We start from the raw sequence: 27684 nt of genomic DNA, 5'->3' as shown, positions 1-27684 counted from the left end.
AATATTGTAAATGAAAGAGGAAAAGCAGACCATCCATAAGGAGGCAGCTGTATGAGGCAAGCAGGTGAGGGAAATCTCTGGAAAGCTCTGCTAGCTCTGGAAAGAAGAAAGAAATTAAGAACAATAAATATTAATATGACAGAATGAAACATAACACAATGTCAAAAAAACAGCTTTCACTCCCAAACATAAGTCAAAATAAAGACCAGTTACCATTTAATCTGTATCACCATCACAGAACCATCTGAATGCATTTAATAAAATAGTGGTTGTTTTAATCTCTGTTTCTCTTTTTCACATCTTCATGTGATTTTATGGAACATAGAATCACATGATTCTATGAAGATGTGCAAAAGAGAAGCAGAGATTAAGCAACCACTGTCTTTCCTCCTTTCTGTCCATATTTACTGCATTCTCTATTGGAAGCACTGGATAATGCCTTCTGTTTTACCACTGGAGTGGTAAGTGTGCTGTCTTAAACCAGGACATTGCCCATCAAAAGGCAATTGACTTTACTGACTGTGACTGGTATAACTCATTTTTATTATAGTGTGAAAAAAAAAATCAGATTAAATATAGGCATAATTAATTGAGAGAAGAACTGTGGCTTCTGGTGTAGTTCCTTAAATCACAAGGAACCAGATGGGAAAGCTGTTCTAAATAAATGGGAGAGTTCTCACTTTCACTCATCTGACCTGTATTCTGTTTTTGGAAATAATCATTATAGCAATAGTCAGGTTGCTAAGTTGACACTCCTCTCAGGAAATATTGCATTGCATGGCGTCACAGTCCATGGAATCTCTTGGTAAAATATTGCTCTTTTACTATCAGCAGTGTTTATTGTTGTAAAACAATAACGGAGGCTATTACATTGTTAACATGGATCATGTTAAGTCTTCAGCTTGAACTTGCACATTTTTATAATAAACATCGAGGAAATTAAATGAATTGTGGTACCTCTGTACAAACTCCAGCCCTTACTTACTAACTCAAGGCACCAGTGCCAACACTGGCTATATAGGCATCACAAGAGACCCCATAACATCACTTCCTAGTTTGGGCTCTGTCTTCATTCTTGCTGTTGATTCAGATACTGGCGCTTGCACAAACTCGATATGTCTGCACAAAACATATCAAGAATACATGCTTATTAGGGAACAAGTTCATCTTCATCTGAGACCTTATCTTCTGAAGTTTTAGATATATTTCACAACTGCCACCTTATTATTGCTAAACCTGTGCATGAGCATGTGTTTAATTTTGTGTAAGTTCTACCTTGTCCACAGATTAAATGAGAACAGATAACAGAATTGCGTGACTCTCTCTAAATGGAAATTTGCTGTGAGATAGCCAGTAGCATTTAAAAAATGATTCCACTATCAGCTTATCAGCATTATGAAATATGTACCACGAACTCCAAGTGCTGAACTGCAGATCATTAAAGTCAGTGAAAGTATGATTTCTAGGCCAAAATCCCAACCTGAGATGTTAATTGTGAAGTAAAGGAACTAGGAAGTGAAAGGTACCCTTGATAAGCAAAAAATGTTAGTCTAAACAAATGTCCAAATTCCAGCCTGGTATAATTCAATTGTCCTGCTTAAATTTCTCAAGAGTTTCAGCACTGTACTCTTCTGTATACCTATCCAAAAATGGGTTTAATTTTTCTCTGGATTTAAATAAGGATAAAACTCATGGGGACTTGAACTAGATCCAAAATAAGCACTTTTACACATTTTATTAGATTAGTATCTCTTTTACATTGGTGTATGTGTTCATTACTTTTGGGGAGAAAAAAAAAAAAAGGCAGCATATTTTCAGTATATGCGGTAAATGCGTTATAAAAGATTTTTACTTTTGAATTGAATGTGCCTTGGAGAACTAACAGAAAAGGCATCTCTAATTTAAACCTGTGTAAAATACTAAAAATCCTAAGTCAATATTCCCCTACAAAAAAAAATAAAAATAAATAAATAAATAAAACCATGTATGTTTTCATAGTCGCCATGCCCAGGAAGATCTGATGAACATAGTTGTTGTTTAAACTGTCTTGAAAGCTATGTGCTTCTACCCATCTGTATGGCTGTACCACAGCATATCTCACCTAAGAAGCAAAGATGCAAAAAGAGATACAAATTCACAATAAATCTGATGACTGATCAATGACTGTGATCGGAAAATCTGAGAGACTGTGTGCTGTGAAGAAGTAGACATTAGTTGCAGTTTCTTGTCAGGTCACTAGCAGCAAAGTTGGTGCTTTCATTCTGGAAAAGAACGGAAAAGGGAAAATCATATGAGAGCTGGGAGCAGTAAATCTTCCCAAAGACATACTGATATTTTTCTTTTTAAGGAAAACCTTATCACCCACAGTATTTTCTGTGTGAATCACAAGATGACTAACTTTCAGTAATGTCAGATATGAAAAGCTACACAAATTGTTTTATTTTGTTGATTTTCTGTTATACATCACTAGTAGCAGGTTTCATTTAGAAAGTGTTAATGTATTAAAATTCCTAAACAAACTAATAAAATCCTTTGCTGTTAATGAGAAGGGTGGCAATCACATAACAGGGGCAAATACATGCTACCTCAGAGGATAAATACCCAAGACTTTAACCACTTTATATTGTTTGCAAATAGCAAAATCAAACTTTGGCTTAAATTAACTATATTTCCGTTGGCCTGTGTTCCAAATTAAATTTAGCATAGGAAGCATGAGATTCCAGTCACAGTTTTAAATGTTTCAGAAAACTTAGGGATATGAAACTGAGACTGATAGTTAAAATTCTTTAGTACTATTATTTTCATTTAAGCTTCGGAAGCATAAATACAGTTGAACATTCTGTATGTGTAGTTAGTGTAGATCAAACATGTACTATGTAGAACATATTTTGTTTTCTGTGGGATTTTGTCTGCATGTGTTTATCTTTGTGTACATATTTATTTGCAAAGTATTTTCACATATCTAAAAATACATGGTGTTGCACATACTTTTATTACATGGAAACTGGGCTTCAGTGCTAGTTAGCTCAATGTACAGACCAGGTTCACTGCTAGTTCATTAAAATTCCTGTAAATATGGACCTGGAACAAATTAATTTTTATGGTTCATACCTTTCAACATAGATGATCAGAAAACACTTGGATATTGCAAAGAGACCCTGAGCAGCTTGGGGACAAGTGGAACATTAAGGCCTGCCTTCCTCACTGCCAAAATCACCAGCGGGACAGCAGGAGAGTGTCTTTTAAAAAGACTTTTCAGGAGTTTCTGGAGCTTGTTGCTGTGATTTCTCGCCTTGGACCCTTTTCGTCCTTGCTCAGCTTTCATCCTTAGTTTCTGGTTCTTTACTGGTTTCCTTTCTGTTTTCCTTTCCCCAGTGCCTATTCCCAGATCTGAGCTCCAGCTCTGCCTTCTCGGTGTCTGCTGATGCTGTAAGTTATTTTTAATATCAGTAAGATGAGATTTGAAGGAGCAGTCCTTCCTGGAATGAACTTTCCTCTACTTTTCCAGAAGTCTTGGTAATACTTACCTCAAAGATCAACAGTTCTCCTTGCTGGCCTTAGTACAGATATAGAACATACGGTCCATTTCAACACACAGGCTGGATATTTATTATATTAAAGGTGTTTTATAAAGCTTCGATGCTAGATATGATGGTGCATGTTGTTTTTCCACTGGCCTTTTGAGACTGCAGCTATATCTTTGCTTTGATTCAAATATTTATGCTTTCTCAAATTCAAGATGAAATACCTTTTTTGGTCAGTGTTAGTAATGTTTGACGGCACTGAGGGTGTCCACTGAACAAGCACATGCTGCTCTTAAAACAACAGCCTGTCTTATAAAACATCTGAGTCATCAACAATATCTGCAAACATTTTTTCCCTTTAAGATATAATTTAACCAATGTCACATTAAAAGAAAAAACAAGAAATGTTTTTCTTGTAATATAAAGATAATGTGAAAGCTACTTGTGGAGGCAAGTGGCATTTTTGATTCCACAATGGCTGATACTTTATCAATATAATTATGGAAGAGAACAACCATCCACAACTGCAGAAGTGCAGAAGACTGTCCTTTTGGGAGGCTTTTGCAAGAACAAAACAAAACCGGTGGTTGCATTAGACCGTGACACCCCGGCATCGGGTTGGGGCTGAAACCCCAGCCAGAAACACCTTGCCAGCCCTCTTGAGAGATCACTGATCAATGCGACTGCTCCATCCATTCTTAAGGAAGCCTTTCCAGATAGGAATGTAGGTTTTTACCCTTAGAAAGTCAAGCTAGCAGAGCCTGTCAAATAAACAAATCTGCCTGCAGCCTCGTGGTGCCAGCACTGCATTAAATGTTAGACATAACAACATTTTTCCTCTAGACAGCAAAATTCCCAGTCCCTCACTGGCGCTCAGCAGAACTGGCCGGGTTCCCCACGGTGCTTTTGCGCAGCTCGAGCCGTGAGAGGTGCAGGCAGCTGCAGCTCCCCAGCTCCCAGCACGCTAAGCAAGCAGGCATCCTACAAGGCTGGGAGATGGGAAGGAGCACCATGCTCCCTCCAGGCAGCTGCTGGCACCCCTGAATGCTGCCTGCTGCCCTCCTGGTGCGCTGCTGGCACCGGGCTGGGCCAGCAGCTGTAGCCAGGTGAACCAGAGGTCCCCATCCCTTCAGCCATTCCTTGTGCCCACACCACAGGAAAACAGGCAGAGAAGGGCTCTTCCTGACTTCTGCAGACTGCAGCACTGCTCTGAGTTGGAGTAACTTGGTATCAGAGAGTAGAACCTGCAAAGCTTTCAACTTTCCTATCGCTTTCTAGCTTACAGCAATGATGTTTTAGGCTGTGAAGCTCTCACAATATGATCTGCACATTCTTCCCTTTCTGGGCACCACTGAGCTCACTGCTGGTATTTAGCACATACATTGTTTTAAAGTCCATAGCAATGATTATTAGGATAATAATTTCTAAGAATAGGCAAGCTCCCTTAGTTTATTTGGCCAAATGAATTTCTCTTCAGTGTCAGAAAATTTGCTTCTCCAATCTGTCAGCTCTTAGAATCTTGTCACAGTAATATTTTTTTTTTCTAAAAACAACAAAGAATAATAGGAATATTCAAGTTCAGTTTTTACTTGAGTATTATCTGCCTTAGCCAAATTGCAGCTTGGCTGGAATATATGCCACCTTTAGGGAGTAGGAGACTGAGCAAATAATGCTGGCCCAAAGCCCCTGGCCCTTCCCACCAACATCCTGTCTCAGAAGACCCTAGTCTCCCCACATTCCTGTTCTCCTTTCTCTTCCCCTCCAGTGGTGATCGTGCCAGCTCAGTTCCCCTCTTGCAAATGTGGACAAGCTAATGAGCATTTTGTTGGCTCAGAAAAGCAAGCACCACTTCAGCTGCACTCAGGGACACCCAGCTCAAGTCTCTACAATCTTCTGCTCAGTTCCATGAAGGCAGTAATTTGTTCAGCTGGTTTTGTGAAAGTGATATGCCTCTAAAGCTACCAGCCTTCCTGCTCCCTGTAACTCTCCATCTGACCTTCTTTGCTAATCTTTTGCCCCAGGTTATTGTTTTAAATGCTGGAATGAAAAGCTGGACAGTCAGACCATGTTTCTTCGTTATGTTTTCTTTGTACTTTGAGCACTGCACAAAACACTGGAGGGACCTGCTGTGTTCGCATTTTGTGTCCTTTCTGTACTTTTCCTCTTTCTCTCTGGAAGGAACCTCTTGGCATGCAGCAGGAGAAGCCAAAGGGAAAATGTTGTATTGTTTGAAAAAAAAAAAAAGCATTTATTAAATGAGCTATTTCTCTTTTTTGACCCTCCAAGTAAAGGTTACTTTTCTGGCCAAAGACCATGTCATGCAGAGATACCCATACAAGCTAACTGATCTGTTTCAGCAGTAATACAGTGCACATTAGGGCAGTGCTACTAGCCCCACTCTGGGCTTTCTAAATTGTGCAAAATTCCATTGTTGTTATGAGTTGATAATAGGTAGTCCTGACTTGTGCAAGGGCACATGATCAGCCATTTCAATCCTGTTCATCTGTTACCTGCCTTAGACTTTCCTGGGCAAAACAGCTACTTGCAGGCTTGTCTCATATATTCCCCATTTATCTGTGGGACACCTATGTCTGAGCAAATGCTGATGATCTCAGAATTTGAGACTGTACTATCTCCTATGACCAACCTTTCTCTTTAAGGCATACCCAGACTCCCCTTTTTGAACCAGTGCAAATTCTCAACACAAAATATGTGCAGATTCCTCTGATGCCTTATCTGATCCTTCATTTCTCTGCAATTCTCACACCGACCAAGATACCATTTTCTATTATTACAAAAGTAGTGGGTTTAAGTTTTTAGCCAAATCGGCCGTCAAAAAGCTTGAGACCACATCTCAATGTTGCTAATTTATTATTTTAAAAGATGTGTTACTTTAATTTTTTTTCCAGAATTATCTGTTTTAGTCACAGTTAACTGCAATCATGCCTATGAATGCACATCTCATTTTCAGCTCTGCCATCTCAAGAATACAATAATCTGTAAAAATCATTTGATATGTACTATCCAACATGGTAAGATTAGCTTTGAGTAATGAAACAAAATAGTTTGGAACTACTACACACATTTTTCTAGCTAACACAATAAAGCCAGGCACACTTTATTCCAAGAGAACAGTTTTTTATAGGTTAATATGAGCAGTTTGACTCAACTTGGCTTGTATTTTCAGTATCTATGACAAAGATTAACAGCTTTCTCAATGTCACTGTTCACTGAAGTCAGCAGAAAATAGCTCTGGACCTTCTTAGATTTTTCCTTCCCTGAGTGACCTTCATCTTTCCTTCTAAATATATTTTTCTGTAACACTTTGCCAATCAATAGGTGTGCCTTCAACAATTTCCTCCTAAAATTGATAATACAGGGGGAAAAAAAAGAAAAAAAAGAAAAAAAAAAAGTCCAAGCCATCTGTGCTCCCATCTTCAATGTTTTGCATGTTGGGTTTCATCTGAGCAGTAGCTATGGCACTTCACTTTCCTGCACTCCATCTGAGGCTGAACAGGACTTTGTAATCAGATTGACACAAACATAATCTAGGTCTGTTCTTAGCTTCACCAGCTTTCTGTTCAAGAGAATACACCTGCATCTACCAAACTTTACCAGGTTCATAAAAGATTTGTAATTTCATTCTGATTACATCTACATACAGAATAACATTCTCTATAGACTTATATTTCATCTGTGTACTGTATTGAAAGAAATAATCCCTCTCTGGGCATATTTTATAGATCCCAGTTCAAAAACAGCACACTATTGCTTTGTCCCATTTTATTCATATCCATCTTAATAGCAAAATAGCCCTGTCAGAATTAATTTAGTCAGATTTCTTTCATGCAGAGTATTACCTACATATTTCAATGTTGCATGATGAAACTTCAGTACTCCAGATCCTCCTGCAGAACAATTTCATGGTTATCTTTAAAATGTAAAAATATCCAGGCACTAGAAGCAACTGATATCAGAAATAAACAATCTTCTCACTGTACGTTTTTCTAATGTGCAAATTTAACTCTCTCCAGGTTTCTAAAATGTTCTCCAGAGACTCAGCTGCATTTTCTTTTATTTTAGGGAGGGAGAGTGCTGTTTTTCTACAAGTCAGTGTATATCTGTTATATTTACAAAGAAAACCTCAAAAATGTAGCTTACTGTCTGTCTGAATTTACAGAGAACCTGAAATAACAAGTCAAACTGCAAAAGGGTTTCATTTATTTCTACCTATGCTAACTCTGATGGCAGTAAGGACATTTTAAATGTCAGCAATTCCACTGCTAATAAAACCATGCAAGAAATGCAGGAATAGCTAATACAGAAATAGCGACTCACTGTATTTGAATGATTACTCCTTCAATCATGCATTAATTAAGTAGTTCCAGAAAGTGCTGCAAAAGTGATATAACTTTTTTTTTTTTTTTCTGAACTAGGTCTCAGAACTAAAAACACTTGGCTAGCAACTTTTGCTTCTGTCCCTAATCTTTCTCCAATTTTGCAAGCATTCCTTTTGAGAATCTAGAAATGAGCACAAGTTTGCAATTTGAAAAGAGTTTGCTCCCAATGCTTGTAAAGAAAGATTCGACATTTCTTTGTCATCAGAGGAGATTTTCATTTTATTTCAAGTTTTGCCTGATAAGACATTCCTGTATGAACATTTTTCCCATGCTATTTTTCACTGTTACGTTGTATAAGGGGTTGATTAAGGCCACTGAAATTTTATTAGCAATTTCTGCTCAAAAGTCTTGCCAAAATAAGTGGTTGTAAAAGCTTTTTTAAATTACCTACATTATTGAACCTCAAACACAAATTGCTACTACTGGAAAGCTTAACAACAAAAAAAAATTACCTGAGATGAGTACAATTCAGTTGCATTCAATATGTGTTTCAAACACTTGTACTATACTTTCTTGTCTTCTTGCTACACATATAGCTTCTGATTACTTGAACATATAAAAAAAATGGAAACATCAAGCATCTGTTTGCTGTGCTAAATAATTATAGTTCAACTGAAACACAAGGGGCCTGTACAGCAACACTAACAATGGTGGAAGGAGACCTCTCCAAGAATCTAATATACCTCAGGAAAAATGGAGCATTGCACCTCCAGAGGCTTCCAAATGTTACAAAAGTATTCAGTATAATGCATCTGGAAGGCAACCCACATATCTTTATGTTAAAACTATGCAAAAGAGCAAACGTTTTGTACCACCTGGAGCCTTGGAACAAGGATCACAAATGTATTTTAGTTATGACCAGACTCGTGTGGAATACACAGAAATGAAAGTTATGTGGGTGTGAAGTTTGGCCAGTCCTAATCACCACTCCATGAAAAAAAGTAAAGAGAACCAAATAGCTGCCCCACCAGTAAAGAGAGAAACATTCCTCCCCAGCAGATGATAGGGTGGCTGTTGATGCCTGCTGCTCATTTGTGGTGATGAGCAAACGTGATTGCCCACGGACTGCTTTTCTGCAAAAAGGTGGGGGAAGTCTGCTGAACATTTTAATATCTCATTATTAAAGTTAACTTTGCAGACCTAGTGTTTTATATGCTAATGGCTGCATGCCAGGTGAACGATTACTGTAAATGTGTCAGTTAAACAGTCCAGTGACAGGTCCATATGTGCTCTATAAAGAAACTAGTAAAGCTTACCCTGATCAAAACCAGAATGATTGACTCAAAATTTCAGGAGCTCAGAAATACAAAGACTGGTTAGAGATCTGAAACAGACTTAAACAGATTACCTAATACCTGCTGCAATCTCCATCCTACCCCCACTCCATATCGCATCCATGTACATGTTCTGCAGACCAAACAACCTCTGCTCCTAGATGCAACAGCACATACTTGCTTTGCAGATGATGAAAGAAGTTGGAAGATGCTGCTGCCGCTGGGTTGACCACCCACCCAATGGAGTTGTCATTGTGGGGACTGTAAGAACGATTGGAGAGAGACTTGTAGGCTTAGTGCAAAATCATGTACCTCTGCAGAGGTAACAGCTTTCTCAAAGGTCAGCTTGGCAAGAGAGGAAGGTGACGGTCAAAGCAGTGCCCTGTACACTCAAAGGGAGATCAGTCAGACTTCTTGGTACACCCATGCCACTCTCAAAAAGCAATTTCTGGCGGCAAGTACTTCAGATTAAGAGAGTACATGTATCTTATGTCCCAAAAATTTTAAGTGTTTCTTCCAACAGAAACTGGAGATTTTACAAAGATGGTATTATATTTTGGGTCAGCTTTGGGTTCAGTTTTTGAAGTCGAGTAAGAGATAACACTAACTGAAAATAGTCTGGTATTGGTTTCAGATGTAATTAGTTTCCTTCGTATCATCAACCTCAAGAGCATCAATATGTTATTAATTTTCAGCCACAGAGCATGGCCTCAAAAGCAATCAGATGATGAAAGAGCCTGTGCATGTTGCTTTTGTTCAACAGCAGACCTGAATTTAATATACTTGAATCTATTTGTACTGTATAATTTATTTTCACAATTTTCAGACTGCTTTTCAAATTATAGTGATCACTTGAAGGTTAATATCCTCTCCATTGCATCCTGAAAACCAATGATTTTTACTTCATCTTAGCATAGAAATGAGAGAATATAGACTGACTATATTCTGTAACATTGTCATGCATATTGGGTTTAATCCAAAAAATCTACAATAACTGCAAGCACTACTGAAAAGTACAAACTCTGGACTAAGTTAATTCAAGGTAAGCTTCCACAGACATTTAGATTTCATCACGACCAGTCACCATCAACTTGTTAGAGCCACAGTCTTCGTATATACCTTAGCATGAAGATTCCTTCAGCCTTCTAGAGGTTATTTGTATTGCATTGCTAAACTTTTAAGAATCAGTCTTCTCCATCTTCTTAACTCTTTTTTTGAGTACTTGTAGTATATTTAGAATGTAGAGGAACCAGAAGCCAGGAATGGATCAGTGTAGGATTGTTATGGGTTTGTTATTAGCACACACCTAAAGGCTGCAGTAAAAGGGCTCTATACTAAGGTGGAAAGGGTAGGCCAATGGTGGGTTGGAAGCTGACCTTAAGGTTGATCTTAACTGCTGCTGTGGACATATGCTAACTGCCTTCTGTCCACTGGAAGCCAGGAGAAGAAACAAAATAAATGAAGAAATAATTAAAATCCTACGTGCCCCTAACTGATGAGAAAACTCAAACAAGCATTTTCCTGCCCTGTGCCATGGTGAGGCCTAGTGAAAAAAAACGTCCTGAATAAGCACACAGCAGATAGGAACAGTTCTTCATTGGTTTTGTGAACACAGCATAAAAATTCACATTCTTGAAATCATTTTGTATGCATGCTAGATTAGCTGAAATAATCAATTTTGAAGTGTCATTGTGGTTCACTTCATTAATCAAATAATATTATGTAGGAGGAGCTAAGACGTACAGTTTACTGCCAGTATGCCCACTAAGACCAGTCTAAACAGGCAAGTCATTTCTCCCTTAGTAACATTTCACAATGAGGAAAGTATTACTCTTAAATAAATAAATAAATAAAATAGATTCACACTTGACTTTTCTACTTTGTTGGCATATCTTCAAGTGTCACGTCTTCCATGGCTGTGAAATGAACAGCTGCTACAACTATAGACTTGTGGCTTGGCTTGTTAAGATTTGTGGAACTGCAAAGTTTTTCCAGCAACGTCTCCCTTTGCATTTGTTGGTTATGGTTTCTTTTGAGGTACCTCCACATTTTTATGCCCATTCCTTTAGTGTCTGGTCTTTCTTTCCATGTATTTACTTAGCTGTGGTCTCTCACATTTTTCCTCATTCTGAAAATTGACTTTTCACCCCCTCTAAGCAGTATTTATGCATTTTAAAGCAAGTTCAGTTCGTGTTTAGGTCTCAGGATTGTATAAGTTGTTGAATTCTTTCTGAATTCTAGCAAAAACTATTCCTCTGCTTCTACTTTCTGAATTTTATCAAAGACCCACCCTCTGCTTCTGACTCTGCTGAAAAGATAACAGCAGCAAAGAGTTTGGTTACTGTGTTCCATGTTTATTTTGTAAATTATTTATGGTGGTTGTTTTTGGTCTGTTTGTTTTGTGTGTGTAATACTATAGCGGTATTAAAAGGCACCAATGAAAAAATTGTCTTTGAATTAAAGAATGCATGAGTGATAGTGTCAGAAGTATGACAAGGGATATTAAGTAATGTTAAAACATGTAATAGTTTGTTAAAGGACCATACCATGAAAAATAATGTAAAGGTAGTGGATGAAACTTTGTATTCTGTTAAAAATACCTCATCACAGGCTTCAGTGAAGCCAGCAGTTCCCTTTTAAGGATAACAACATCAGTAAAGCAATGTGGTCATAAAAATGCTAACATGATCCTTAAAATTATTCTAAACAGATACTTTTAGATAAGATATGGAAGTACTAAGGCCGCTGTACATAGCAGTGGTGAGGCTTTACCCAGAGTACTGAGTACAGACCTGTTTACAAGAAAAAAAAAAAATTTGCTGTTTACATGAGCAGAAAAAAGCTGAAGAAATAGGTGTGCTACCTGAAATATACATTACTATGAGGACAGACATAAAGGAGAGGATACCTATTCAAGTGAAGGGCGATGATGGATTATGAACAAATATACAGAAATGAACAGGAGAAGGTGTAGGCTAGAAATCAGAGGAGGATCCCCAGCCAGCAGAGCAGGGAGACTGCAACCATGCTGGCAGAACCAAAAACAGACTACCATTAGTGGGAAGCTGGATAAGTTTATGAGGATCATTGCAAAACAGACCACTGCAAAAGCAGATGTATTTTCAGCCCTGATCAAAAGAACACGGGCAATAGGATGTCTTCAGAAAGCATTTTGTCCCACGTGGACATTTTGTACTCATGAAGTCTAAATTCAGTGATTCCAGAGGATCTTCTAGTTTTGTGGTCCCATTTTATGCAGAAAGCCTCCAGTGCTTGAAGGGAGGTGAGAGAAAGCACAAAGGTATTTCAGGAAAAATTGACAATACTAAGCAATAAATGATAGGATCAAGGATTGCTAAATAGAGGAACCATATAACAGGTTTTCAAAATGCTGAGCATAACCCTATAAGCTAGTGGGAATCAAAGGTACTCAGTACCTGAGAAAACACTAAGAAACTGCTCAGTGCTTTGAAGATTATCATCTTCTAAATAAATTATTTCTCTTTCCAGTTCAGTCCTGGCCTGCTGACATAAAAGGCAATGTTTTCACTGATGTCAGCAACATAGGAACAGGACAAGTTTTTAGAAGAACTATGTAGCTAATGAATCAAGTGGTTTGTTCCTATCATTCATTATGATTTTAAGCCAGATGCAATATTTCTCTCAAAAAAAATAAAATAAAATAAATTCTTCTTCTGTGATAAATGGTCTACTTTTAAACACTGAAATTTCATGAAAAGCTTTAGAGTTTTGTTTTTAATCTTATTTAATCTTATTTGTTTAATCTTTCGCTGAGAACAAAAAATTTGAATTCTTGTTTTGACTTTTTTTTTTTTTGGTCACTGAACGTACTCAGATTAATAACCTTCAGGAACATTCCTCACCATAATAAAGTGTGTCCTGTGTGTCCTACTCCTCCCTTGCTTTTCCACCTTTACAAGCGGAAAAACACGTGTTATTATGTTATTTTATGTAAATTGAGTACTTCAGACTTTTGGAAAAGAACACTCCTTTCCTCACTTTTCATACAAATGCAATTTTACTGTTGTAATTCATGAAGCTGTGGAGCTTCAGTGGCTGTTGTAGGACACAGAAATATCCTCGTATTAATAGCGTCCAAACAAAACACCCTTAAAAAAAAAAAAAAAAGAAAAAGAAAAGGAAAGGGTTACAGTTCGGCAAATACACTCCCTGGGATACAGTGGGTTGATACTCAGTCTGGGTTACAGACAGACCTTGGGCATATGTATAATTGCTCCAGGCTGCACAAATACGTGTTTTTTTCTCAGAAGACCCCAGAATATCTAGGATGTCCTACTGCAGATAGCATTTTTTGAGATTTCTTAAGACCTCAAAAAATATTTTGATTGTGCCAGACACACCTACACACATCATTTCCTTCTCTTCCATTTGGACATGCTCAGTATGAATGGTGATATGACGAAGGGCAGCCTCTCACATTCTCAATCACTTAAATGTTCATCACCCCAAGGAAAAGCCTACCAATTATTAATGAATAGCAAAGACAGACAATCATTAATGTGGCCATACAAACATTTTAGTTATTTGCTAAATTACTCTTAATTAATTCACTTACTCCTACCTTGAGCACTGCATGCTGCTAATAAAGAAATTTAACCAGTATCCAAAGGCCTAAACTTCAAGAGCGTGATACTGGTACAATAAAGCATCCTTAAAATTGAGAAGCTTTGTGTTGAGAATTTTGGTTCAAGTTCATCTCTGCTCATCAGGCTCATCACTGTCCTCAGAATGAAGGCTCCTGAGGACTGAGATCTGGCAGGAATAGGCTTAGCAGGAACAGGAGAGCTGGTGCACTGGTACCACTCTGAAATGGTTTTCCTTTTCATCCCAAGAGAAAAAAAAAAAATCACAGAATAGTGCGGGCTGGGGGTATTGGAAATGACTAACTAAGAATTACAGAAGATATTTCTGGCTTGCTTGCCTCAAGCCAGTTAGATATTCTAATAGGAGCTTATGCTGTTTCAAGCAGCACCAATATTTCAATAAAACCTTCTACACATTTAATGATTAATAAGGTTATACTAAACACCTTGGAGGCAGAATTTTCTTTTTGAAAAATGATAAACCATTTCCGTAACAATATCTGTAAAATACTAAAGGCTGTGAATAGAACAGAGTTCTATATATTCATTCAAAGGAATAATGATTGTGTTCATACAACAACGGTAATTTATAACATGGGCCAAAGAGGAAGCAATATCTGAAAGCCATAGGAAATTTATTTTTAAAACATATTAATCATTTAAATTGTTTCTAAATGTTTTAGAAGTAGAACAATGTTTTCCAAACTGATGTTTTCAGCAGTTTCTGCTCATTCTGGAATGATCTGTATTTTATCCTTAGAAATTCTACAAGACTCGAGTATTTTCTATATGAATGGACAGAAGGACAGAACACTCTTTTTGTGACAATCAAGGTAAACACACAAGTTCATCTCACCTGAGAGTGTTATTGACTTAATTCTCAAAAATACAGTCTTAGAATACTGAACCTACATGTCACAGAAACTATGATATTCTATAAGGCAATATGTTCCTGGCACAGTCTGATTAAGACACACAGAATGTATGAGACTGCACTTGCGACATCAAGTTTTGTTCCAGTGTGCTCCTTTGACATCTTTAACCTTCTTCCTTCCTACAGCAGGAAGGCTCACTTCCCCTCCCCTCTCCTCTCCTGGGTTGGTGTAATTTAAGAAGTATCCTAGTCTTCCTCCTCTTGCAGAATGAGACCTCCTTTAAAAGTAGTTAGATGGTCAAACACATTCTCACATATCTGTCTTACCTCTGAAATATGCTGCAGCCTAAACAGCATCATACTTCCCCATCTTTCCTAGGGTTTCCTCAGCCTTCTTGCAATACCCTTCAACACCTCCATCTTCATATTTCCAGCTCTCCAGGTTTTGGAGCCCTCATCTCCCAAGATGTTAACACACTTGTAGTCTCTTTCCTCTAGTCTCTTTACAGCTTCACCTACTTTAAACTTACACAGCATTTCTCAGTCATGTGCTCTATTTGGATATTACAATACCCATAGAAAATTAGCTTCAGTTATAACTCCCATAAAAAGCAAAAGAACAGAAAGAAATATGGGTTACAAGCCCAGAAGACATCATTATACCACCCGCATAACCCACACCTTACCAGCCTCACTCAGTAACTCATGAAATTACCCACTAATTACTAGTTTAGCAAGAGTGCAACTTCTAGAAGGCTTGGGGCTGCCTTTCATAACTGCAGTTTTCCTCTCCCACAGAGTCTTTCCTTATAATCAGCATAGAGCCACGAATAAAATTGGTTCATTTCAAATATATATAGACACATTGGTCCCATAAAGGAGAACACATCAAAATGGTTTTTAACAAACATAATAGCACAATTGCATTTCTAAGAAGAAAAAAAAAAAAAAAAGAAAAAGAAAAAGAAAGAAAGAAAGAAAGAAAAAAAAAGAATAACCACATTTTTTTCTTGTCTATAATAATTCTGAACTTCGACTTCTGTTAGACTTACCTCCTGATTTATTGGGAAGAGAATTCATTCCAGTAATGAATTAAAGTATTCATAAGTGCACTGGGATCCTTCAGGCTGAAAGACATTTCCATAAATATAATACATACAATCCTAACAAGACAAACTGCTTGGATATATCCAACTACGAGCAGATAGATTTAGATGCAAAACAAACAAATGCTATTATATAAACTATTTAGTAAGCTCCTGTAAGTTAAAAAACAGCCCTTCTCTTCTAAACAGAGTTTATATTGGCATTTTTTCAGTAAAAGGCAGATTACCTTCTGAATTTGTCAAGAACAAGAACAGCATTTTTCCAAGGAAGTGGTCATCCTGACTGATTCATTCATTTCATCTGAGTAAACTGCTGTGTTCTAAATTTTCTTTTTTCTCCTTTTCCAGCAAGGCTAGGAATCAGCTTTAGGCTGATAGGCTTTTAAGCTATTGACAGTACATACCTAAGCAATTTGACTATGCTAAGGGTTACCCAGCTCAACAGACATGAGCACAATGTTGGAGACAGCGCTTGAAAAGTCACTGGGTGTAAGTAGCTTCTAGAAAGTAGTTTACAAATCATAGAATGGCTTGGGTTGGAAGGGACCTTAACGATCATCAAACTCCAACCCATGCCATAGGCAGGGATGCCACCCACTAGATCAGGTTGGCCGAGACCCCATCCAGCCTGGCCTTGAACACCTCCATGAATGCAGCATCCAAAATTTCTCTTGGCAACCTGTTCCAGTGCCTCACTACCCTTACAGTGAAGAATTTCCTCCTAATGTCTCATCTAAATCTATCCTTTTTTTAGTTTAAAACCATTCCCCCTTGCCCTATCATTATCTACCTGAGTAAAGAGTCCTCTTCCATCTTTTTTATAAGAACCCTTTAAGTATTGAAATTACCCTTCCTAATAGCATAGTATTTTATAACATTGAGTATTGGGGTACTGATTGTGTTCCTGTTAAAAAATAAAATTAAAAAATAGCATGAATAACAATCAGATTATGGGAAAAATAGAAAATTATATCATTAATTTTAACAAAAAAAAAAACACTTTTGTGACTGCCACAACCTGTGACCGCATTAGGCAAAATCTTGTCCCTCCATGAAGTTGTTTGTTGGATCACAGCCTAGTAGCTGCACAGTAAAGACTAAAATTAAGATTTAACTTATGAAGTAAACTATTTATAATGTGTCTACAGAGAATAGTTCAGAAACTGAATAAGCAATCAGAAACATTATAAAGCTCATGTAAAACCCATAAGACATACTCCCCCCTTTTAAGGAACACAACTTGATGAGGTACAGGACTGTTTTCCACTGCATAAATAAAAGAATGTAATTCAAGTTAAAAATGTGAACTGATTGTGAGTAATAGCTTTACTACAAGTACAAATATAAGTAAAGCAAAGAAGTGGAAGCATTAAAAAAAAAAAAAAAAGGAAACTAAGAGAAACCTCTCCTAAAATGCTATTAAGAAGTGATAAGGAGAAAACTTTAACCTGGTACCTCTCTGCATTTTTCCCATTCATCATATGTGCCAGGCAGGAAAACTCCACTGACAGCATTATCCAGAACAACTGTCACAATGTTTGCAAAGATAAGTTACATACAAGAAAACATGCTTACGTTAATGTGTTTTAACAAAACATTGGAATTATAAATTAGTTCCTTGAAGTAGTCTATTTATTCGTATTCCTGTGTTCCCTACAGTAGCTACTACAAGTAAGGTTCTTCTCCTGATTAAGCTTGTGTGATATATACCTATTTACTAAATATACCTATTTGCAAGGGTTTTTTTGTTTGTTTGTTTGTTTAAAAAAAAAAAAAAAAAAGACACTAACAATGAAAACCAGAGTAGAGAATGAATTTTGCTATTTCAGACTCAGCTCAGCCCCCAAAAACTCACCACAGGAACTTTGCTTTTCTGTGTCTTACAAGCCTTGCATGGGACCAATTAGCCTAAAGCATGTGACCCTGCACAACACAATTCAAATAGCACAAAATACTGAAGCTGAAAGTTAGCTTGCCATTCAAAAGACATATGCTAAAACCTCATGGTTAAATTCTCGGCATTTTTTCCTTGTGTGAGGAGAAGGTGTGCTGCATGAAGTTGTATTCAGAAAGAGCATTTTTAATAAAGTTTATAGAACCAAACAGAAGTAGCAAAGAATACACTTTCAGTAATAAACCAGACACGTTCAGGGTACACAGTTAATATAAGAGACAAACTATAAATAAAATTGTATTCGCATAATTTAGACAGAGATAATACATTGCTGTTCCAAAGGAAAATGAGAAATATCTCAAGTAGAGAAATATTCTTCAAATTCTACATTGTACATTGTTAGGACATCTGGGGATTCTTTGTTCTTTGCAATTCCCACTTCTCCTAAACATCATTATTAAAGTGTCTAATAAAAACTGCTGGCAAGCCCTAAGTATTTCATAACGGATTAGGCTATCTTATAAGATAATATCTTGTTAGGGTGTGAGGCGACAAAAAAACAATATGTGGAAAACCGTTCAAGTCAGAGAAGTCAATACAAAGCAGAATAAAAGTAGGAAAGTACTCTCTTTGCTCAGTTGCAGCATCCAGACGAGTTCACATCATCCAAAGGAAATGGCAGGAGCCTCCTTGTGATAAACAAAGCACCAAAGAATACACTGAGGAAAGAACAACCATGAACTGAAGGGAAGATAAACAGACACTCAAGAAAAAAAGTCCAGACCTTAGTTTCTATCTTTTAGGCCAACTCCTGAAATATGAGCACCCATGTCTTGAGGGAGGGAGGGATAAGGGGGAGGCTGCCAATCAATTTTCCAGATTTGTTAAGTTTTTTTAAAATGGTCTACGGATTTCAGCTGCTATGTCTCATTCGCTGGTCCTTTAAATCATTTCGACGCCAGCATGACTCTGTTGAAACCAGCAGGGTTACATCATAACAGAGTGGAGAGTTAGGCCCACTAGCGTGATCGTTGGTTGCTAGACTGAAGGAAGAAAAAAAAAAAAAAAAAACAAAAACACTAAAACACTTTGCGCTTCACATAAGATCTTTTAATCACTACATGGGCTAAACTAATCCAAGAGACATCAGGCAATTCCTGTGTTTGGAGGACATCAAGGGAGCTACATTTCTGGTTTCCTAGTCTGGGACATGACTGAACTGATAAGACAAATAGCCTGGGCATCATAACTCTCAGAAGACACTTCTAATCCCACAGATGTGATCAGCAAATTAATAGAATGGGAAGCCAGGAAGAGCCATCAGGTCATCTAGTCTGCCCTTTCACATATCCTGGGCCAACAAATTTCATCCAGTCTTTGAGGCCAGTAACTTGTATGTCTGATTAAAGCATTCTGTGTGCTTTGGTTAAAGCATATTTTCCCAAATGATAGCCAGATCTGAAGATTTTGACAGAAATTCACCACCTCCCTGGTGGTTACATTCGTGTTTAGAGAGAGAGAGAGAGAGAGAGAGAGAGAGAGAGAGAGAGAGAGAGAGAGAGATTCCAGGAATGACAGTGCTTTTGCTTTACAAAGTTAAATCTAGAAAATATGCCAAATCAAAGATGACTTCTATCTGTCACTAATAGACATTCCAACTGGCAACCTAACAAACAGCTTCCACCCTTAACAAGTGATGGTTTTCTGGAGAGGGACTCAAAGCACCTTCTCAGGATGACACCAGGAGGCTTTCAGGACCACAACTGCAAAAATTACAATCCTAACACAATCCCTGAAGAAACATCTCGCTTCCAAGCTAAGTAATTCTCTGCAGCTGCTCAGACTTCCTGACACCAACTTATAACCTGCAGTTCCCAGAATTAAGTAGTTTGCTACAGCTGCTGGCAGTCATTTGCAGGAACAGCCAGGCCTGAAAGATAATTAAGTCTGCAGAAATACCAGTCTAGGACCCTTCCTCAACATTAAAATCTGGTGTAGATGTCGTATCATTACATTGTTTGAGTCAACTGTTTTTTAAAATTAGCGTTTACTGTGCTGTTAAACCCATTATTTCTCCCTATGTATCTAAAGACACTAGGTTGTTCCCATTTACACAGTGACAACGGATTTTTGTACTTCTTACTTTTTCCAGGCACTCTAACTTGAGATGGCAGAAAGTACAGATAAAGACAGCAAGATTATTTTATTGCTGATATAATTCCAGTGCCCTGCAGGTTAGGTGAAGGGTTTTTGTTTTGATTTTTTTTCTTCTTTTTTCCTTTAGGCTAGAAACTGTAAAAAGTGTTTACCTGCTTGACAGAACTGTTTTCATTTCAGAAACTCAGATATAGAGAAACTGCATTGCTAATAAGGAATACATGATAGAAAGGAAATTACCACCCTTCCCACTTGATCCTGAACACTATTACTGAATACAGGCAGACCTCTCTTCTTTAGCTTGCTTTTAGTTATTGTGTAAAATTGTGTAAATTATTGCGGGAATGGTGACAAGCGGCTTAATGGGACTCATATCATTCAACTGCTTTAGCAAATCCCACTTCTCAAATTCTGGTGATAGCCACAATTTTTCTGTGATCTATTTTGATTAAAGTGTATGAAGTTATATAAAAGTCAGGCTAAGGTTTTGCCAGGCTTAAAGAAAAAAAAAATCTGAAAAAGACCTAAGTAACCAACCTGCACAGCACTTTGTAGGGGCTGTGCAACACATTAACTTAAAGTGCCTTAAAAGAAATTCAACTTTAAATTTGCCACATTTACCTTCTATAAATAGAGTGGTTTTAGGAAGGTCCTGTGAAAAAATGCCACAAAAAAAGCAGCTCAGATTATACTTGTATTTCACAAACCATTGTAGTAGTGGTGTCTGTACTCAGTTTTGATGCCTCCAACAGGGTGGTGGGAGCAGACATAGATCTCCTACAGCATCAGACTTAAAAGGTGGGCCTTGGCTTGTTAACCTTGGAGACAAATCTGACCTGTATGGCCACTGTCAGGTTTTCCCATGAGACAAGGAAGGAGTCAGAAGTGGCTGCCACTACAGGGTCCAGACCTTTATATTTGGCAGATCTGGGAATGGAGAAGGCCTTCAGGATCTCTTCCTGCTCTCCCCTGGTGGCTCAGAAGTGGAAACAGCTGTAGCTGAAAAAGTAAGGCTATGACCCTGGGAGATGGCTAATCTCAGTGTCTTTTGGAAACCAATTATGAAGGAATTGATGATATTTTTAAGCACCTCTCATATCGCAATTTGTGTCCATTCTCCCTTGTCCTGACAGTGGGCACCTCTGAAAAGAGCCTGGCTCTGTCCTCTTTGCACCCTCCCTTCAGGTATTTATACACAATGGTGAGCCTACACATTGATGAGATCCCCCCTGAGCCTTCTTTTCTCCAGTCTGAACAGTCCCAGCTCTCACAGCCTCTCCTCCTCACAGAGGAGAGGTGCTCCAGTCCCTTCATCATCTTGGCGTCCCTTCTTTGGATTCACTCCCCAGTATGTCCATGTCTCTCTTGCACTGGGGAGCCCAGAACTGGACACAGCGCTTCAGGTGTGGCCTCACCAACACTGAGTAGAGGGGAAGGACCCCTTGACCTGTTGACAACTCTCTTTCTAATGCAGGATGAGGAAGGAAATGCCAAGGGGCCTTATCTTCACGCACAGAGAAACACATATGGATGAGCACAACATTGTTCAACAATCTGCTAGAAACGGGTACATTTCAATACCCATTTTGGCAAAATATCTTACAAAAGACTGTAGTCAAGGGCCTAAACTTCACAAAGCACCTTTTATGTTCAAAAGGCAATTTACTCCTCAATATTAGCAACATGAATTTACTTTACTGACAGCTGACTGGCTCACATGGCTGATAGTATCATAGTATCACTTTCCCTGGTTATGCCACCCTACAACACAGTTGGAATTTTTTTTATTTTTTATTTTTAACAACTATGAAAAAAGTCCTCCTCCCATAAGTCTTGAAGTGCCGCTGTTCTGTTTTTGGACAGTGAGGCAGTTTATACGTTTAAAATATAACACAATTTTTCTGTTTATCAAGACTTCTGGAAAAGAAGTAACGTTTAAGCACCTTTCTAAAACTATATAGCTATATAATAAATTTTTAGCTGTTGATATCATTATACTATCACCTGATGATAATCAGACATATTTTACTAAAGATCCTTGATAAAATCATCATCATAATAATTGTAATCCACATTATTCTCTAAAGGATGCTTTTATCTTTGCCCATTGATTAACAGTAGGAGATGAGTGACTAATCATATTCAAAATGAAATCAATATTCCTCAGTTTACAAAACAGACTCTGAAAGTTTTGTGGGATTTCAATTAACAAAGGCTTTGCAAAAGAAAAGTACAAGCATCTGATATAGAGAGGGACCTGAGGCCCTTCTCACTGGCATGGAGAGCAAAAGCCTTAATGATAACTTAAAAAAAGTGTCATTATCAGATCAGATTTCTTGAGATCAACCCAGTATACTGATTTTCTAAGTAAAAATGAGCTCGGATTGGAATCTCTAAAAGAAACAAATTTGTAGAAGGCTAGGTGAATATGTTTGCGCTGGTTCCTGTAATATGTGTTACATTTTATACCAAAGATTAGAAAGAAACCACAGACAGCTCTTCTGATCGTGTCATGTGTAGCATCAGTTCACAGCAGGAACTAAAGATGAAAATCTCTAGAGTCAAAGTTCATAAGGAGCTCTAAGAACCCTTCCAGGTGTTTTCAAGGAAATTGATGCAATAGAGCATAGAGATGAAAGAGCAAATATATATTATTTTAAATCATAGCTTCAGGGTTTAAAGCTAAGCTCAGCAGGTACTAGGAGACCCAGCATGGATTTCAAAGCAAATGTACATCTAAGGAAAGCAATTTTTCATTACAGTCATATTTGACATTGTATTAACTTTTTTCTTTTTTTTTTATTTTCTCAGTTTTCTCTTCCTACATTATCACAATCTTTTCTTCCAATACTTCTCAAAAAAAAAAAAAAAAAGGTCTCAGAAAATCATTTCTGTTTGTCTTTGTTGACTCTTCATTTATTGTTTCCTGACCATGTGCAGAGTTCAGATATAATTCAGTTTAGAACTGGGCACGCCAACAGGTCATGTTCTCCATTTAAAAAAAATAATAATAGTGCTATAACAATAACAACTAATGCAAAATTTCATATGTCAGATGTGTGTTAGGAAAAAGAGAGTGAAGAGACAAGTACCATTTACACTTCAGACCTGCCATGGCATTCTAGAGGAAATAAGATTCTAAAAGCTCCAGTTCTGTGGTGATATGAATGCAAGATTGCCATGATATTCTGATAGGCACATATGCAAAACTAATATATTCATCTGCATTTTTGAAAGGAAAACATTTAATCTTTTATACACAGTCCTGCTCCTTACTGTCTTAAAAAAAGCAAGCAGAATATGAGAGCTGCTTGCACCATTTCTCATACCTCTAGACAGATGAACATATTTATTGTACGTGCAAAACTCTTCAAATGCACAATATGCACTTTACATGGCTGGACAGATAACTCTCACATTTGGGTTGGTAAGCTCTTTTTTGTGTGTGTAGACAAGGATTTTATAGACAAATATCTGGAAAAATAGTGGTAATTACGGTTCAATTTGATTTCAGGGACCACTTTACTGATAATTTTGGATAACCCACTGATATCTTAGATCATTATGAAGACTTCCAAGATGCTTGATGGTTTTCATATGGATGGATAGTATGTGTATATAGTTCATATTATGGACCTTTGTATTACACAGAAGAGATATACAGCCTCTAACATCATTTACAAATAAAAAATAAGCGTGTAAAGTAGGTTGGTTGGTTTTTTGTTGTTGTTGCTTTTCCCCTAATATTAGCTCTTTCTTTTTCTGTTATCAAAAATGAAACAAATAATAGTCATTTCACATGAATAGCTTAACACAATCCAGTCCTTTGTTCAGTTACCAGAAAAACCACTTTACAACAGTTCCTTGGAATTTATAGATTTTTCCATTCTCAAATAAACTTTTTAAAAGTTGTAAAAAAAGCTTTAAATAATTAGGAATTGAATGCCTAAGAGAAAAAAATTCTTTGAAAACACACTGAAGACAGAAACTATGATTTTATCACACTTTCCCCTGGGTTTCTGCTACCCTGGATGCCAGAACTACAGCCACAGAAACGCTAATATCAGGAAACATCAACTTTGCAACAGGGAACATAGAGCAGTTCTTTCCAATTCCTCTTTTATATGAGTTGAGCACCAATATGGGGAATTTTTATTCACCCATAGGACACAACACAGAAATAACTTTTTGTGCTCTAGTTGAATGCCAAGTGTACTTCCACTACCATATTCTGCTTCAAATAATTGCAAAGCCATGATGTACATAAAAGATTATTTGGACATAAGCAAAGAAGTATACAGAAATACATTGATTGCCCCCAGATGGATGCGTACTGTGTTGTGGCAGACAATAATACTGCAGACTGTTTAGCAAATGCATCTATCTGCCCAGTAAATTCCATACAGGACTATATGAGATATTGTAGATTAAAAGTAGAATGCATTCTTTACTTCTAAGAGCAATAGAGCTAGTGACATTTTGGATGATGGGGAGCTAAATGGATATTGAGGAGAAAGGAAAATGGAAGAGAAGAAAATATGAAAATGATTTTGTTTAGGCTGAGAAAGCAAGAAATCAGAAACATATACAAGCATGAACTAGATATTTATCATCATTATTACTGCATAGCATAATGCTTCAAATTTCTTAAAACCTTTCAGCCAAAGACTCTGAAGCATTAGTAGCCTTTTAGAAATTAATGAAGGTGAAAGACAAGGCCACTGGAAGGAAAATTGAGTTGTACAACAGCTATGGGATTTATCAAAGGTCAGGCATTGAATTGGTGACATGTGGAAATAAAAGCATGAAGTTTCCATTCCAGCACCCTCATTTCACTGCTATACTTCATATAAACGTTTTGCTGCTTCTCACGGACATTCTGGCAGAAGCTGAAGGACTTAGTAGCCAAAGTAGTACAGCTTGCTAGGTTTTTTGAAAACTTATTTGCCTGCCTCAACATGTCCATTTTTTTAGGAAACAAGATTGAGTAAAACTCCCTGTAAAGATCTTCTTGCTTCAGTGCCAGCTGGACAACTATTTACTGTGGATTCTTTAGCCATGCTGTCAGTATGACCAAGTAAAATAGAATCTGCTAAAATAAGAGGTATCTTTTTTTTGTGTGAAATTAACTTCACAATATATATCCATAAACTTAGGAACAGATGCAGATTGATATAGATGTGTTCTTAAGTTCAATATTAGTTAAATTGTCTTCTGTCTCCCCTAAGCATGTCTCACTGGCCACTCTCCCATTAATGATCCTCTTTATTGTCATTATGTGAATTTAAAAGAGGAACAAGTCTAAGTCACACAGACTGAGGCTACTAGTGATGCCATGTAATATGAGCACTGTTGCAGCCATGGCTAACACAACAAAATAAGGTTTGTTCAGATGTAGTGCTGAGCAATCCAACCACATTAGCCATTTCTGCTGACTGCTGCTGACGGGGAGCTTTGGACCACAGAGTTACCCCATGAATCTCTTTATGAGCAAGAGAAGTTGCATTCAGAATAGTGAATTGCTGCAGCTGACAGGACAAGGATCAGTGTCAAGGGTCGGGAATAGAAACCTCAAAATGCACCACATATCTTGGAGGTTCACAGAATCATCATAACTTTTTCATGATTAAGTGAGCCAGATCAATTCCTTAATTGCCTGTGGTTTGTCTGTCATCATTTTCACATGTGCCATGATTACTCTGTAAAAAGCTACGCATTTGAAAAGCTAACCCCTCTATTAGGGGGCAAGCCTACACCACATATAAAAGCACATGGAACAAACAGAAAAAATTTTCAGCTTTTAAATGAAGTCTAAATGGCCTTCCCCTTTCAAACTGTTCGTGTTAAAAAACAAGCACAAGGGACTGACATTTTCCCTTTGTATGCTGCCAGGGCAATCTCCAGAAATTTCCTGCAGTATATCAAAGACCTATGTTGCATGTACTAAAGCGTATCTTAGTTCAAAAATAAATAAATAAATAAAGGTTAACTATCTTCAAGACTAATGCATGGTGGCTAATTTAAACAGGTGCCTGCTGGGTCCCCATCAGAAGATACGCCACAAGCATGAAATATAATATTGACTGCATTTTCCACACCTAGGACTCTGGATGAATCTAATTTGTTGTGTTCTCCTAAAACATTAAACTATCAAACTGTAGTGAGAGACTAACTGGCATATGTATTAGGTGTATCATGAGCAGTCTTGCTTTCAGCCACTGTTAATGTGCATCAGCAAACTACATATTCTCAGCCTAGTGTGGCTTATTGCTATTTAAATAGGTCTCATATGTGTAGTTATAATGCTTAACTGCCTTCATAAAATGTTTGGAGATCTACAGGAGGAAAGGCCATGCAACTTCAGGACTGCTTTCCACAACAAAAGACCCATTTCATGGCCACCCATGATTTCAGGGTCTGGGTTCTGTGGCCCAAAGGATTGCTGGGACTTCTACACAATTCTGATAAAACATAATCTCTACTCGGCTTCTCCAGGGAGTCTGGGGATCCTGTTACTAAAAGGTAATGTAAAGCAATGATGGATGGTTTAGACACAGTCCTAGATTTTTAGAATATGCAGCTAATGCTTTAAAATTATGCTTCAGAAATCAACAATGGTTAGGCAGCCAAACTCTGATCTCACTGATAATCCAAGTAACTTCAGTGAAGTAATGAATTTACACTTGTCCCAGCAAATGAGATCAGCGTTGGCCCATTTAACAGAGCAGAACCCCACCCAGTGTTATTGTCTTAGCTCTGTAATTATCAGCATTGGTTGATGTTCTGACTGCCTGTAGCTTTAGTCATAAGTCTAAGGTGTTGACAACTCTTTACTGTCCAAATAATTTAGCTGATCAAGACAAACTATCAATCCACTCATACTCTCCTTTACTACTTCTTAGGAAGCAGTGTTTATTTAGACTGGTGAGCGTAAATCAGTGACATATCCCTATCACTGACATCACTGCTGATGTCACTATTTACACCAGTGAGGGATGTGTGTGGTGTGCACACAGCAGCAAAAAACAGCTTCTTACAAAAGCACATCTTTACCTCATCCCTTTTCTCACTAGGATTTTCAAGTCGAAATGATAGAACTTCACACAATCGGGAATATTTACTGTGGTTTGTCATCCCTGCAAGCTTACAGAAAAGGTGTTCTGCTTCAAAAAAAAAAAAATATTTTGGTTATTTGGATTACTGCCTGGACAGGAAATGATGAAACAGATGTCAGGGAGCTGGATGAGTAATAGAATAATTTTGAAGAGTGATTTGAGCTGCTAAGAAGATGACACTTAAGAGGTCAGAGGCACAAAACATTTTCCACTTTCTTTCCTTCTGAACTCAGAGCTTGAAGGATAGGCTGTGTGTAATTCAGCCTTGTCGAGCTGGTGTGGTCTGCACAGCTATTGTTTAGATCTGTTTAGCCATTGTGAAGGTCCTCAACAGTGCCATTTCAGAAAATAAAATTTAGGGGGGAAAAAAAAAAGCAGGGAGATGTGTTACAGATAGCATAACAGTGCATGGAATAGTTTCTCTATTACAGACACATTTACCAGAGAGGCTGGAAAACTATCAGCTACCCAGCGTGTCCCCAGCAGCACAGCCTTCACTCGCACAGCTGTGCAAACTCCCCCCTCCCTCCCATTTAGAGAGAAGCTGCAGTTGGGGCTGTCCTAGTGCTAAGTGGATGATGAATCATTATTTATTTTACAGTGATAATGATAAGCTTTCTCTGTCTGGATGAGGAACTTTCCCTCTTGGTACTAGTCCCTGGCCCAGTGACAGAGACTCTCTTCCTGGTCTCAGTCTACAGCCTAGGCTGGCAGG

At 37.7% G+C, this 27684-nt stretch overlaps 1 long non-coding RNA gene across 1 annotated transcript in view; it reads right to left on the bottom strand.

Annotated features, from left to right (window-relative positions):
• The window catches only part of LOC308191714, a 15678-nt gene extending 40 nt beyond the window's left edge, over positions 1–15638 (bottom strand). Inside the window, exons 1-4 of the long non-coding RNA XR_013948224.1 lie at positions 15025–15638; positions 2102–2261; positions 986–1119; positions 1–96 (exon numbers count right to left, since the gene is read on the bottom strand). The exon at positions 1–96 is cut by the window's left edge and continues 40 nt beyond it. This is a non-coding gene — a long non-coding RNA (uncharacterized lncRNA). The remainder of the gene's footprint in view (positions 97–985; positions 1120–2101; positions 2262–15024) is intronic.
• Between the last annotated feature and the right edge of the window lie 12046 nt (positions 15639–27684).

This window comes from Anser brachyrhynchus, assembly GCF_964034855.1.
Source record: "Anser brachyrhynchus genome assembly, chromosome: 3".
Lineage (NCBI taxonomy): Eukaryota > Metazoa > Chordata > Aves > Anseriformes > Anatidae > Anser > Anser brachyrhynchus.
Note: the sequence above shows the minus strand (reverse complement) of the source record. Positions and strands in the feature narration are given on the sequence as shown.